We start from the raw sequence: 7,024 nt of genomic DNA, 5'->3' as shown, positions 1-7,024 counted from the left end.
ATGATCTGAAGCCAGGATCCAGGAGCTTCTTCCTGGTCTCCTGCATGGGTTTAGAGGCTCAGGACTTGAACCAGTTTCTACTGCTTTTCCAGGCCATAGCAGAGAGCTGGATTGGAAATGGAGCAGCCGGGATTTGAACTGGAGCCCATATGGGATGCTGGCATTGCAGGTGGCGGCTTTATCTGCTACATCACAGTGCTGGCTGTGCTTTAAAGAAAAAAAAAATGGCTGCTTTAAAGAAAAAAAATAAAAGAGTTGTTTTACTGCCTTGCTAAAAGTAGGCCTAGACAAAGGGATTCCTTCCCAGTGAGGTCTGTTTGTTGAGTGCATATGAGATGGGCTTTCTATAAAGCTAGTTGCAAGGAGGTGTTTGTTCTGAGAAAGCAGCAGCACCAAGGAAATCTGTGCAAATCCTGCTGGCTTTTAGAGTCACTGGTCCAGAATGAACAAAACATGAGCAGGAGATGGATGTGGTCCTATCAAGTCAAGTCAGACTCTAGTCGAGGAAACAAGGGACTCTCACTTCAAGTTGAGGGGACCTGACCAATGTGTGCCATGCCCAGGTGCCTGAGAGTTCTGTCAGTGCAGATTTTTTAGCTGTGTTCACTGCTGCTATGAACACATACTCATTATTTGGGTCATGCACACTTGATTGATATTTCTCTTTTGTAAGCTGAAAAATAAATATGCATTCAAAAATGTAGACTACTGCAAAAGCTGCACATCCTATGGGTAACCAGAACTTCACCTGGCAACAGAGCTTGTGATTCATAAATATGCAAATATTCTCCTCTGAGAATCTCTACTTGAAAAGGAGGAGGGTCAAAAATTGATAGTTTGCAGAAGTAATAGCTGGCATGAGAACTGTCCAAATTATATAGGAAAAAAGAAACTGTTGCTGCATAATTGATATTGACAGAATTTCAGAGCCTTAATGGACACCATGTTTCCACTCTCCTTTGTCTGCCTGAAGTCACAGAGGACTTGTCTCCCTGTCAGCAGCTGCATTTTGAATTGCAGGACAATCTCGGGGTATTTGCATAAAATTTGAACACCTCCATTCTGAAATGTAAACATCTCATACTTGGCAGAGTCATTGATGTCTCCTTAAAGCGATTCCAACACAGCCAAGGAAAGGTTCAGGTGTCTGGAGTTCTCTGCTGAAGACCTCACTGCCAAGCCCCATCTTTGGGCTTTAAAAGCTGTGGCAGGGGCCAGCACTGTGGTATAGTGGGTAAAGCCACCACCTGCAGTGCCAGCATCCCATATGGCTGCAGGTTCCAGTCCAGGCTACTCCTCCTCCGATCTGGCTCTCTGCTATGGCCTGCAAAAGCAGTAGAAGATGGCCCACATGGGAAACCCAAAAGAAGTTCCTGGCTCCTCATTTCGGATTGACGCAACTCTGGCCATTGTGGCCAAATGGGGAGTTAACCAGTGGATGGAAGACCTCTCTCTCTCTCTCTCTCTCTCTCTCTCTCAGACTCTCCTTCTTTCTCTGTGTAACTCTTTCAAGTAAATAAATGAATCTTTTTTTAAAAAAAAGCTGTGAAAGACTAGTTACAAATGCTGGCAAATTTTCAGATTCCCTTAATTGATACCATCTTTAATTTACATTTACAGAAAAGGTTGTTTTTTAAATGTAATTATAATGAGCTACTTCTCAGCAATTTCCCTTTTATCTCTGTCATTTTATTATAGTTCTGACCAAGCTACTGATTTTTTTTCACAGTAATGACAATATATTGTATATCGTAAGGTGTGTATCACTTTTAAACTTTCTTTTCTTTGAATTTAGACATATCACTTATGAGCATCTTTAGTATCTTAGCTGAAGGCAGTACTTACACTGTGAAGCTGAGTCACCAGCTTCCTCAGAGTTCTATAAGTTGTCCTGATGATGTTCATATACAAAATTTTTCAGGGCTATCTTTGTCCAATGTAGTCATTCACAAGTACCAGGTAATATACTTAGTACATTTCTTGATTATTATGGAACTTTAAATTTCACTAGATTTAAAAACTAACATATTTTGAGCTAATTCTAATAAGCAGCACAATCTTTGACTTACAATTTTATTGTTTTTTAAAAAATATTTCTTTTTTAATGTATTATAATAGTCTATTTTTCACTAGCTTTCCCATTATCTCATTGCCTGTCTATTATGGCTCCTACTGAATTACTCCTTTCTACTCACAGTCATCATTTTATTTCATAAAAATCCAACATGTTTTTATTACTGTCTTTAAGATTACCATCACCTGTATTTTTCTTTAATATCCCAGTGTATTCCAGACCTGCCACTGTGAATTCATGGCCATGTTGGTTAAGTGTTCATTATGAGGTCATGAACTCCATCAAAATTCTCTAAGTTGTGCTAGCAACCGTCATGCACACATGTTTTCAGAGACATTTTAGACCCACATGATAGTCACTCTTTTCAGGTACTACATTAGGTTCTTTTCAAGTTCTTTTTTATATTTCATGAAATTCTAAACTTCCTATTAATATATGAAAGTTTCAATAGAATGAGTTAAAATCCATCTATTTTAAAGATTTCTCTGATAAGTGTATGATCTTCATTTGATTTACATTTTGTGAAAATTATTTCATTTTCCTTTTTTAAGGTAATTATTATCATTTCCAGTAATTTCCCTCATATTTGCTTGTCATTCTGCTATTACTTCTAGAAAATAATTGTTACTTACCCTGGTCACAGTGTATTTTATTTCATAACACCTGGATTCTCTTTTTATGTATTTATTTTGTGTGTGTGTGTGTTTGAGCTTATATCACCCACATGTATCCTTGGTATCCCATTTAAAGCTAATCTAACCACTGTGAACTTGAGGCCATCTTGGTTGTATTTTTTTTAACTTTTATTTAGTAAATATAAATTTCCAAAGTACAGTTTATGGATTACAATGGCTCTCCCCCATAATTTCCCTCCCACTTGCACCCCTCCCATCTCCTGCTCCCTCTCCCATTCCATTCACATCAAGATTCATTTCCTTTTTTTTTTTTTAAATTTTTTTGACAGGCAGAGTGGACAGTGAGAGAGAGAGACAGAGAGAAAGGTCTTCCTTTTGCCATTGGTTCAGTCTCCAATGGCCGCCACGGCCAGTGTGCTGTGGCTGGCACACCACGCTGATCCGAAGGCAGGAGCCACATGCTTTTCCTGGTCTCCCATGGGGTGCAGGGCCTAAGCACTTGGGCCATCCTCCACTGCACTCCCGGGCCATAGCAGAGAGCTGGCCTGGAAGAGGGGCAACTGGGACAGAATCTGGCACCCTGCCTGGGACTAGAACCTGGTGTGCCAGCGCCGCAAGGCAGAAGATTAGCCTATTGAGCCACGGCACTGGCCAAGATTCATTTTCAATTATCTTTATATACAGAAGATCGATTTAGTATATATTAAGTAAAGATTTCATCTGTTTGCACCCACACAGAAACACACGGTGTAAAATACTGTTTCAGTTCTAGTTATAGCATTACTTCACATTGGACAACACATTAAGGACAGATCCCACATGAGGAGTAAGTGCACAGTGACTCCTGTTGTTGACTTAACAATTTGACACTCTTGTTTATGGCATCAGTAATCTCCCTATGCTCTAGTCATGAGTTGACAAGGCTATGGAAGCCTTTTGAGTTTGCCGACTTCAATCTTATTCCGACAGGGTTGTATTTTGTTTTTAAAGAAACTTTCATTGGCCACAAAATTGCATAAGTTTTTCTGACAATTTTCATGTATACAATTTTTCAGAGACTTCTTAGGCAAATTTGGTCATTCTCCCTTTCCAAGTATCATATTTGATGGCAATTATGAATTTTTCCAGAACTATGACATTTATCTTTGATTTCTGAAAGTGTCAATAGTTTAATTCAAGTTACTGACACTTTTCCTTCATGGTTATAATGGTATTTGATGTGGATTTTTAAATTTTGTGAAAATTTTTAATTTATATTTCTTCTTAATATATTGTAATTGTTTAGTTTTCAACAATTTCATTTATATCTGTTGGTCACTCTATATTGCTCCTACAAAATTTCTCACATCTTTCAAAGTGATCATCATTTATTTATTTCATATCATCTGCATGCTTTTTCATCTGTTTAATAAATTATAGTTAATACTAATACCTGTATATTAACATCCTAGTGCAAGTCAATCTTAGCAGTAGAATCCCATGGCCATCTTGGTTGGCTTTGTTATTATGAGGTCCCCAACTCCATCACAATACTACAACTGTTCCTGGCTACCATATTTTACACATATTTTTAGAAATATCTTAGACTCATTTGATAATTCATCATTTTCAAGTTTTTTTTTACTTTTTCTGGACTTTATGGAATTTTAACTTTCTCTTTGATTTTTAAAGGTTCTAATAGAATATTTCCAGATATAGACATCTTTCCCTCAAGATTTTTGAGGTACATTACAAATTTCCCCATACCTCTGGCCCCTTATGCTCTAATAATATTTCATATCATTATACTTATATACTTATCACAATTAATGAACCACAGCTATATTTCTAAACTTTTTAATCCAAATTTCTTTTATCTCTTTCACCCAGCCCAGTGTCTGTCAATTAACATTCTGTGTTCAGGATAAGTTTTTCTTTTAATATTAACTTCCACATGCAAAGGAGAACAAGCAGTTTTTGTGTCTCTGAGTCTGGCTTATTTCACTCAATGTTATGTTCTCTATTTGTAGCACCCATTTTGCTACAAATGACAGGACTTCATTCTTTTCATAGTTGAATAATAGTTCATTGTGAATATATATCCCATTGTCTTTATCCATTCATCTTATTAAGCATATTTGGTTGATTCCATATTTTCGTTATTGTGAACAGTTCTGCTATAAACATGGTTGAGCAGAATCTCTTTGATACAATGAGTTTAAATATTTTGGATAATACTCAGTGTTGGGATCATTGGAGCATATAGAAATTCTATTTCTAGATTTCTAGGACATCTCAATATTGTTTTCAATGGTGACTGTATAAAGTACACTCCTGATAACAGTGTATAAAATTCTAGTTTTTCTATATCCTCACCAACATATTAATGCTTTCTCCTTTTTGGATAATATTCATTGTGATAAGGGTGAAGTGATATTAATTTGCACTTCCCTGATAGCTAACATTATTGAGCATATATGTGTGTGTGTGTGTGAGTGTGTGTGTTGATCATTTGCATTTATACTTTTGAGAACTGTCTATTCAGGTCCTTTGCTCATTTTTTAAATATGTATTTATTTATTTGAAAGTCTGAGTTACACAGAGAGAGGAGAGGCAGGGAGTCAGAGAGAGAGAGAGGTCCTCCATCCAATGGTTCACTCCCCAATTGGCCACAATGGCTGGAGCTGTGCCAATCCGAAGCCAGGAGCCAGGAGCTTCCTCTAGGTCTCTCACACGTGTGCAGGGGTCCAAGGACTTGGGTCATCGTCCACTGCTTTCCCAGCCAATAGCAGAGAGCTGGATTGGAAATGGAGCAGCTGGGTCTCGAACTGGCATCCATATAGGATGCCGGCACTTCAGGCCAGGGTGTTAACCTGCTGTGCCACAGTGCCAGCCCCTCTTTGCTCATTTTTAAACTGGTATCTATAGGGATATGTAATACACTTTATGTGAAAAACCTCATGAAAATCACTCATAGAGTTTTTATTTTCTCATTTATGTTCAAATAACATGTTCATGGTGCTGAATGCCCCTCATCATCCTCAAAGAACTGAGACTGGGATCTCATTAGTACCCATGATGGTGGATGCAGCTGTATTCTGCGCAGAGCTGTAAGGGAGGAAGCAAAGGCAAGTTCAGGGACCAAAAGGATTCATGACAATGGATAAACTAGATCGACAGCATAATATATAATTATGTATCTTTAAAATTATGAGATTAAACTTTTATATATACATACTTAAATAAAAGTTAATATGAGCTTTTCAAAAAAATATATGGATATACTCTCATATTAACCCTTTGTTGGAGCTTGCAAATATTTTCTCCCAATTTTTCAGACTTCTCTTAACTCCCTGATTGCTTCTTTTGCTGTGCAGAAGCTTCTGAGTCTGATATAAATTCATTTGTCTAGTTCTTCATTTGTCAGTGTTTTGGGGGTCTTATCCAAGAAGTCATCATGTTACACAAATATCTTGGAGAGTTTCCCCTTATATTTTCTTTCAGAAAGTTCAGAGCCATAGATTAAAATCTTAAATTTAGGTTTTTGATCCACCTTGAGTTGATTTTATATATAATGAGAGGTTAATACCACACACACACACACACACACACACACACTTTAGTTTTGAAGAACTGTTTATTGAAAAGACTACCCCTTTTTAAATGTACACTCTATAGAACTTTGGTCAAAAATCAGTTGCCTGAATGCACATGAAGTGATTTCTGGACATTTTATTTTCTTCCATTGATCTATTTGACAATTTTATGTTATTACTGAAACTTTGTAATATGCTTTGAATTAGGTACTATGATGCCTCGACCTTTATTGAAAAATGAAATGACACAGATTGCTAGGTACAAGATCAATATAGGGCTTGGCATTGTGGCATAGCATGTAAAGCTACTGCCTGCAAAGCTAGCATTCCAAATCGGTACCAGTTTGAGTCCTGGTACCTCCATTTCTGATCCAGCTCCCTGCTAATAGCCTGGGAAAGCTGTGGAAGATGCCCCATGTTCTTGGACCCCTGAACCCATGTGGGAGACCAGAAAAAGTTCCTGGTTTCTGGCTGGCTCTGGCCTGGCCTAGTTTAGTTGTTGTAGCCATTTGGAGAGTGAATCAGTAGATGGAAGATTCTCTCTCTCTCTCTCTGTGTCTCTCCTCTTTCTCTCTCTCTCTGTAACTCTGCCTTTCAAATTAATAAAGAAAAAAGTTAAAAATTATTTTAAATGAGACATATCTATCTATCCATCTAATCAACAGAATTGCTATGTACAAAGAAGACACAAATAGGAAACAATTTTAAAGGACACAGACAGACTAGAAAATGAATACCCA

At 37.4% G+C, this 7,024-nt stretch overlaps 1 pseudogene; it reads right to left on the bottom strand.

Annotated features, from left to right (window-relative positions):
- Positions 1 to 496: 496 nt before the first annotated feature.
- Positions 497 to 7,024, bottom strand: part of LOC138843456 (inducible T-cell costimulator-like) — a 53,835-nt pseudogene continuing 47,307 nt past the window's right edge.

The sequence above is a fragment of the Oryctolagus cuniculus genome, chromosome 8 (assembly GCF_051225735.1).
Source record: "Oryctolagus cuniculus isolate XC-2025 breed Fujian yellow rabbit chromosome 8, ASM5122573v1, whole genome shotgun sequence".
In the NCBI taxonomy this organism is placed as follows: domain Eukaryota; kingdom Metazoa; phylum Chordata; class Mammalia; order Lagomorpha; family Leporidae; genus Oryctolagus; species Oryctolagus cuniculus.
Note: the sequence above shows the minus strand (reverse complement) of the source record. Positions and strands in the feature narration are given on the sequence as shown.